An 8,725-nucleotide genomic window follows, 5' to 3' on the forward strand; every position below is an offset into this window, starting at 1 on the left:
GATCCTGGGGTCCATCCCCATCCCTGCCCGTTTCGATCTAGATGAGCATCGTACCGGCGTGCGGTCGTGTACCTCTACTGCGTGATGCACGTTATATTAACTCTATTATCTCGACAGAAAGCCTTCGTACCCAACTAAGCGTTTGTGGACTGCACTTCGTGTCAGCTGAGGAACCTCTTTACGATTGACCAGGTCGGCTGTATGACTGTACGGCACTACTGCTGCCACAATAAGAAGCCGATTGCCTCCAACATTGCACCAAGGCACTGATAGCAGACAACAATATTGATTTCTGTTTTGAGTCTAACCCGAAGCGACGTCAGGTGCAAGAAGCCTATACAGCAGGCATTTGTCAAGGTGTGCTGTGTATAATAATTTTTACATTCGGACAAGGCACAGACTAAGCACGGCGTGGGGACTATCTAAACAAAAACTTATTTTTGACCATATCGCTTATTGGGAGCAGTTGAAATGCTGGCCTTGGTGGTGAATTTGGTGATGCAGCCTGACTGAACAGGCTGCTAGAGCTGTCTAAGCTCAGGATGTCTAAAGTTGCGTCATCTTGCTCCAGCGCGTCTAGAAAAAAATGTGTGCCATAAAAGTCATAACAATAAATTAACGCTGAGTTTATTCATAGTTCATCAGGTATGGAGATGTCTTGACCACTTATTGTCAAGCAGGCCAGGCTTTACAATAAAGCATTACTATAAGAGCTCTAAAAGTATACAGGGAGTACAGTTGTCCCCAAGGCGGCTGGTGCATTAGTGTATCAATAATGTTTCTTCTCTTTCAATACATTTAGTTTGTTACCTTTTCTTTCACTGTATATCTCCTTGAGGACGGCCTCTGCGCTCTCCTGAGTCTCTGTGCACCCCTGTGCCATGCTGCTTATGGTACTAAAAAGATAATGTGAAACGGTAAGCAATAATTATTGCACTGCTTAATAAAGCATTTCCGACTGCCATGTTTTACCATGTGATCGAAGCAAAATTTGTTTATTCATTTTGATATCAAGAACAGACACCAATTTTCATGTGGGTTAAGCAGGTTTGTCTTACTTTTTACACCGTGCTTTTTGTGTTGTGGATGCTTAAAATTCCATATGTATCGGGCATCTCGGCTAAAAAAGTTTGAAGTTAGCCTGATATGAGAACAAAATTTGGACCTTAGTAGGGTACACAGCCGAAAATCGGGCCCTGCAGTAATCAATCTGCAGATGTGCTTGGTGTGGACCAACTAAATCTGACCTAATTTCTGTTATCTCTGACCTGCACACATATCTTGGAACATCAACAAAGTCCTTTAGGAAGAACAGCATTTTGAAGTAGCACCAGCGGAAATGAATGCAACTCGAAAGCTGGGGTACGAACTGCAGATCATGACAGACCTAAGGTATATGTTACAAGGTTATCTTTGAATGTCCGAAAGGAAGCGTTGTTTTGCAACATTTTAGCTATAATAGGGTGTGCATTCAATGCGTCTGGAATTATACATGAAAGTTGCTGGAAGCCATAGTTTGTACGAGCTTTGCTTTTTACGTAATGACTACATTGTTGACTGTAGTTTCCGTTGTTTTTTTGGATACGTGTTTAAAAATAGTGATTGATTCTGTCTTATCTTGTTAAAAATATTGATTAATATTTTTACGATCATACTTTGCTCTACAGTCAAAATCTTATACTCCCGAAAAAGTGGCCTTGAGTGATCATATTTCTGAAGGTTTGCAATAAATCGAACGGCCTTTTTTTTGCAGTATAAGTAATCTGCTGATATTTGTTTTTGTAGTTGTAGCCATACTTATATACAATATTGCAGTCACGAATAAAAAAGTGTATAGTACAGTTGTAACTTTAAACAGTTTGGTAAATATTTCCGGAGTTTATTTAATGACCCTATTGCTCTTGATATACAGATTCTCATTTTCTCAACGTGGGAAGTTACACTCAGGGTTTCTACAAACAATATACCTAAAAAGTTGTGTGTTCTAACGCGCTCAATTTTTCATCCTTCGAAACAAATATTTAAGTCGTAGGAAACCGGTTTATTTTTTTATCTAAAAATAATATATTTTGTTTCACTAGCGCTTAGAAGCAATTGATTATATTTTAACCATATTATTAGCGTATATTAAAAAAAGTGAAAGCCGTTTACAACTTCCTGTAACGCCGAATTGGAGCGCAGTTCTTGAGGAGGAGGAGTGGAGGGTATATTCCTCCTCCTCCCTCGTGATCATGCCTGCTAGTCCTCCTCCCCTCCTGCTCCCCCTCCCTCTCCTTTACCACCTCCTCGTCCTTCAAGCTCCTCCCCTCCCCTCGCCTCCGCCTCCTCGTCTCTCCTCCCCCCTCCTCCACCTTCGTACTGCTTTCCTCCTTGCCGCTCAAGCCGGACAATGAGGGGAGGAGGAGGAGAAGGAGGGGGAGGAGGAGGAGGGGGAGGAGGAGGAGGGGGAGGAGGAAGAGGGGGGGAGGAGGAGGGGAGGAGGAGAAGGGGGAGGAGGAGGGGAGGAGGAGGGGGAGAAGGAGAGGGAGGAGGAGGAGAGGGAGGGGCGCGGTTACGCCGACGCCGACGCCGACGGCGACGGCGACGCCGACGGCGACGGCGACGGCGACGCCGACGCCAACGGCGACGCCGCTCAGGCTGGAAACGGGCCCCTAAGAGCTGCGCTCTAAAACGGGATAAGTAACTACGAATTATTTCCAGCGCATTTCTAAAGTCTAACAACATTCCAATTGTATAATCATGGTTTTCAATATTTGAAATTATTTTGTCTTTAATCTGCATCAGGGCAGATTCAGTTGATTTTTCCTTCTGAAAACCAAACTGGTAATCAGTTAGTTATCAGTTTTTTTCCTGTACAGTAGTTATACAATCTTTAGTTCATAACTTTTTCCGCAACTTTTGAAAAAAGTGGCTATACAGATGTGGGTCTATAGTTATTGAGATTTTTAAATGAACCACCTTTGTGGAACACGACAATATAAACCATATCAAAAGTAGAAGATGCAAATTCTTTAAACGTTAAAATTGTTGCACAGCTTCTTTGAAGGGGCACTAAACCACTTTCTGCGATAGCCTCTTCATAATCTCAATCTATGGGCTCAAAGTAAAAAAAAAAAAGGTTTATTTATGCGTGACTGATTTCTCTATAAAAATCGGTATCAAAGATCCGTTACCTCGGAACTATCTTAGCACCAGAGGGCGCCGTTGGACAAACCCTTCTCCTCATCCAACGGCGACCTCTGGTGTCAGGGTTTTTTGCCGTTCATCATCAGCGAAGCGCAATGGTGGTCGCAGAAATAAAGATCGTGGAGAATGAAGAGATGACTACTGATTCCCACGGTGCCCTAGCTCAGACTGCTTCCCGCGCTCCAGCTGCTCGCACGTCCCTCAAGCCATTTTAGAGCGCAAACTCTCACTCGCCCGTTTCCGGGTTTCGCGGCGCCGGCGTAACCACGCCAAATTTAGCGGGAAAATTGACGTCACGTAACTTCGACACCAATTCACTTTCCCTGTTAAATTTACCGGAGAAAAGGACGTCACATGACTTGGTGTCACGTCACCTATGAACTATGCGTCTGACAGGTTAAGGCGGTTACTGGACGTGCCGCTGTAGAACTCCAAGGCCTGCGCGCTTGCTTTTTTCCATGCTCTGACGTCACCGTACCTTGCCCGACGATTTCGCGACGTTAGTTTGCCGCCTGCCCAGCAGATGCCGCTAGCGGCGCCGTCGCTAACCTCGCTCGCTCGGCCGGTCGCGCAGCGGCGTCAACGGTCACAACTGTCATCTTCACTGGCGACGATGGAGGGATGGTAGAAAAAAAGATTACAGTGACAAAGAGACGATTAGAAGATTGGTGGAAATTATCTAGGGAAAATTAAATGATGGACAACTAACTAGCACAGCTGGGAACAGGCGGGACAGAGGAAAATTGGGACTCCCTCCCGCGTGGCTCCGGCCCAAAGTCTCAACCCTGTCTCCCAGTGGGTCCGGTGCTGGGGTAACGCCGAAAAGGTTTGACCAGAGGAAAATTGGCGACTCCCTCGCCGGGGGGAAGAGGCAGGGGGGTGATGTTTTTTAGTTTTTTTGCCCGATCCCCCGAAGGTCATCCTGGTGATATCCCACACTGCCTGGTGATAGTTAGGGGAGAAAAATTGGTCTTAAAAGGGCGGGAGGAATCACTTTTTTGTCTTTTTAGACTTAGGCTAGGTGGCGCAAGCTACCGCCCGTTACAAAGGGAATAGCCATTAACATCCATCCATCCCATCCATCCAAGCATTCTTTTGTTCGGTGCGCGTTCGGTCGCTGTTTACGTGAAACCATGTGCACTGTGGTTCCGAAGTGAGCGAGCAGTTGTGAACTTGTCGGTTCGGTGCGCGTTCGGTCGCTGTTTACGTGAAACCATGTGCAGTGTGGTTCCGATGTGAGCGAGCAGTTGTGACCTTGTCGGTTTGGTGCGCATTCGGTCGCTGTTTACGTGAAACCATGTGCACTGTGGTTCCGATGTGAGCGAGCAGTTGTGACCTTGTCGGTTCGGTGCGCGTTCGGTCACTGTTTACGTGAAACCATGTGCACTGTGGTTCCGATGTGAGCGAGCAGTTGTGACCTTGTCGGTTTGGTGCGCGTTCGGTCGCTGTTTACGTGAAACCATGTGCACTGTGGTTCCGATGTGAGCGAGCAGTTGTGACCTTGTCGGTTCTGTGCACTGGCTGGTTTACGAAACAAGATGGGCCGTTGCTGTGTTCCCAACTGTCGCGGGAATTACGATACCGGGCCGAAGGTTCGTGTCTTCTCGTTTCCGAAAGACGACGACAGAAGAATGAAGTGGGAACGTGCGGTACGTCGTGACGACATTGAGATCGCCACCTTGCGTGATCCCAAGGTAAGATTGTGTGTTTCAGAGAATTCAAGCTTTTAGTAGCAACGAGGGGAGAAAAGGGGGAGGGGGGGCGATTTAGTCGTGGGTCTGTTTTAACACGCCTGTCATGCCGCTTTGGAAACAACAGCGGAGAGGAATTTTTGTTTCTCACTTGCGCGAGGCAGTGCATCGTCGGTCGTGACCTTCGCTTCAACCGTCGATAGTCCATTAAACATTTTTGGCGTTTGTTTGTTTTTTATTCAAAAAGTTCATAAGCTGCACAACAGTTGGTTTTATTTTATAGCATGTCGCTTTCGTGCGCTTCGACGTTATCGCGTGGTAGCACTGCAAAATATTTATTTTCAGCATGTGGTGCTAACCGGCATCGCAGACCCTCTTTTGGTGCTATGATTGCCTTTAAGGCAAATGTGTGACTCCATAGCGTTATTGTTTTTTTAAGTCATCGGACCTTTTCACGCCAGCGTCTGTCTTGTTCGGCGTGAAATCGCCGTAACTACTTGTTACATGGTCTGGAGCATGCCAGTCGCCAGTCAGGCAGCCTCCTAGATAATAAAAGCTAAAAAAAAAATTGGTTTTAAGAAGTTCGACTGCACTCTCCTCAAAACCACTGCGGAATAAAGCAGATTGCTCAAGACTTTCTCGCATGCATTAGAGAACCTACACTCAATGCATTTCAGTTGTCAGTCCCTCCTTTAAACAGCGCTCCCTCCTTCCGTTATTTGCAGGTCTGTGGGCTACATTTCAAGAAAGAGTACCTGAGGACTACCACTTCGTATACTGACTCGGATGGAAGAACTATAGAAGCTCTCATGAGCCTTACACGGTTGACACCAGATGCAGTGCCCACAATATTTCCCAATAGCCCTGCTTACTTGTCTGACTGTGCGCCAGTTCGAGAAAAGCCGGAAACCAAGAGGAAGCGTGTTGAGGCAACGCGGCTACAAGAAGCCGTCCAGCTCTCACTATCAGCACACAAGGAAGAGGAGCAAAAGAACAGGGTGTCGTCCTACGACCAGTTCCTTTCACGGCTTCCAGATCTTCACCTCGCAGACTTCTGGCTGATACAAAAGCCAAATCGGCGGTTCTGTTTGTGCACATAGATGACAGCATGGGACACCCGGAAGTGGAACGCTCCGTCGTTGTTACGGACACCATGAAAGTGACTGCCTCTTGGCGACGAGTGACGTTGTGCTTTGATGAAGTCACCATTCCCGAGACATTGGACGACATGCGACAACTTCAATGTGTTCTAGACAGAGTGCAAGAGTTCAAAGCCCCAGACGTGTGCGAAAAAGACGAAAAACTGAAAGCTTGTGTCGAGTTACTTTTTTCGCTTCTGGACGACCTCGCAAGCAACGAACTTTTGCCGCAAGAAAAAACGGAAGCGCTCGCATTCCTGATGGAGCAACTGCACCTGCTGCTTAAAGGAACAGCTTTCAGGTATTCTACGGAACTTCTCGTATTCTCAAGCTTATTTTACACTATCTCGCCTCATGCATACAAATTTGTTCGTAGCAGTGGGAAACTAACATTGCCTCACAGGTCCACAGTGATGAAGCTTTGCAGCAAATACAACGCAACCCCAGCAAATGAGCAGAATGATGAAGGATTCCTGCGTTACAGAAAGAAGAGGGCAGGCCTCCTAAAGCCACACGAAAAAGTAGTAACATTAATGATGGATGAAATCCACATTCAAGAGTATTTTGAGTACAAAGGAGGCTCTCTTGCCGGAACCGCATCAAACACTTCCGAAGCTACGAAAACTGCGCATGTCTTCATGACCCAGTCCTTACTTTCAGCGCACAAAGATGTGGTCCACATTTTGCCAGTCTCTAGGATTGATGCGAGCCGGTTGCATGAAGTAGTACAAAAGGTTATTCTAGGACTTGAGGAAGCGGGGCTCACTGTGATTGCGGTGATCACAGACAATAATGCAATAAACAGAAAGGTGATGTCCTTGTTTTCAAAAAAGAAGAAGCTAGATATAGTGTACCCACATCCAGCAGATGCCTCACGACCATTGTTCTACATTGTAGACACTGTACACCTGTTGAAGTGTATCAGGAACAACTGGATCAATCAAAAAAATCCGGACACCTGCATTTTCTATCCAGAGTTCTCAAGCACTAAGTCGCGGGTGGAGATAAAAGGAGCCTCATTTAAGGCGCTCCGTGATCTACATGCTTCTGAGCAACAAGATTTGTCAAAATTTGGCTATGGGCTGACGTACAAAGTGTTACATCCATCGAACATTGAACGCCAGAATGTAAAACTTGCCCTGAAGGTAATGAGTCCATTCGTTGCGGAAGCCCTTAGAACACGTGGAAGGCAACTTGGTTTGCCGTATGCTTCAGAAACCGCAGACTTAATTGATGTGATACATCGGTGGTGGAGCATTGTCAATGTGCAAACTCCTTGCAAAGGCAGGCGCCTTCGGGACCCCAATCAAGAACCAGTCAGAGCTTTGGCAGACATGCAGTTGGAGTTTCTCAATGATTTTGTGAACTGGCTTGACATATGGGGCACTGTCAAAATGGATGCTGGGGCATTAACAACAGACACACACACGGCGCTCCGACTGACATCGTACTCACTTGTTGATGTCACGAGATACTGCCTCGAGGAGCTAAACGAGTATGTTTTACTAGGCAAATTCCAGACGGACAGTCTAGAGGACAGGTTTGGCTGCTATCGTCGCCTGTCTGGGACAAATTACCACATCTCGGTCCAGCAGATATTTGAGTCCGAGACAAAACTGAGGCTTCAGGACTCGCTGGTTTTCCCAGATATGCAAGAATTGTGCAAGCCATCCGGTGTGACTCGTGATGCAGACAAACTGATGAAAGACTACAACATCAAAATAACAGAAGATGATTTAAAAGAAAAAGAACCCAGTTTGCCAGCTATAACATACATAGCAGGCTTTTGTGCGCATGCAGCGCTCAAGAAAATTCCCTGTGAGGCATGTGCGCTGAACCTCGTAACGGAAGAAAGGGAACTGCAACTGGACAGGAACGTCCTCATCGAAAACCTCACGAGAGGTGGCCTCAAGTTTCCTCACTCGGTTGTCATCAACGCGGTTTTGCACACGCAGCTTGTGCTAGAAAAACTCACATTAGAAGAAAATGCCACGCGGTTTCATGCTGAAGGCAATTAAAGAGAGGTGCTTCTAAGTTTGTCAAGGCACCTGCTTTTGGACAACGAAGACCTAGACATTTGCAACAATGGGCACCACCCTGACACAGTGCTTAGCAACATCCTGCGGGCAGCCGCCAACACATTACTTAAGAACTATGTGCAAATGAAGACTGACCAGTTGAGGTCTAGAAAAGCTGCAGTGCATCTGAAGAAATTGCAAACTCTGAAATGATTCAGTGCACTCGGGCAAAATAAAGACGTGCGTTACGAAATGTATGTTGTATCACCTTTTAATCTTAATGCCACAGAAAGTTGCCCCTGCCAGATGGCGAGGATGAGAGAAAGCACATTAAAGTTAAGTTACGAGACACCGTGTCTCCAGGCTTCAATTACCATTAAAAACTATTTTTATGCTCTGCGAACTAGTCAAGGCTTCTAAACTAAACAAAAAACATGAAAAAAAATTGACGCAAACTACATAATTCCTTTTTTTTTAACGCGTTCTAGCCGACGGCAGCAGCCGCGTTCCAAAACACTCGGTCAAAGTGCGTGACGTCACGGATAAGACGCGCAGGCCTATTGGCTGAGCGGACATGGCGACGTATTGTGTACGCCATCTTTCTTTAGGGAAAATGAACGGACATATAATGCGTAGTTAGCCGCTATGAGATTCGCCTAAATTCAATCATTGGAATATAGTTTTCACAGGA

The 8,725-nt window shown here is 46.2% G+C and overlaps 1 pseudogene; it reads left to right on the forward strand.

Annotated features, from left to right (window-relative positions):
- Nucleotides 1–4,520: 4,520 nt before the first annotated feature.
- Nucleotides 4,521–8,419, forward strand: LOC115314541 (annotated as a pseudogene).
- The last annotated feature ends 306 nt before the right edge of the window (nt 8,420–8,725 follow it).

This window comes from Ixodes scapularis, unplaced genomic scaffold (assembly GCF_016920785.2).
Source record: "Ixodes scapularis isolate PalLabHiFi unplaced genomic scaffold, ASM1692078v2 PGA_scaffold13__105_contigs__length_92229423, whole genome shotgun sequence".
NCBI lineage: Eukaryota > Metazoa > Arthropoda > Arachnida > Ixodida > Ixodidae > Ixodes > Ixodes scapularis.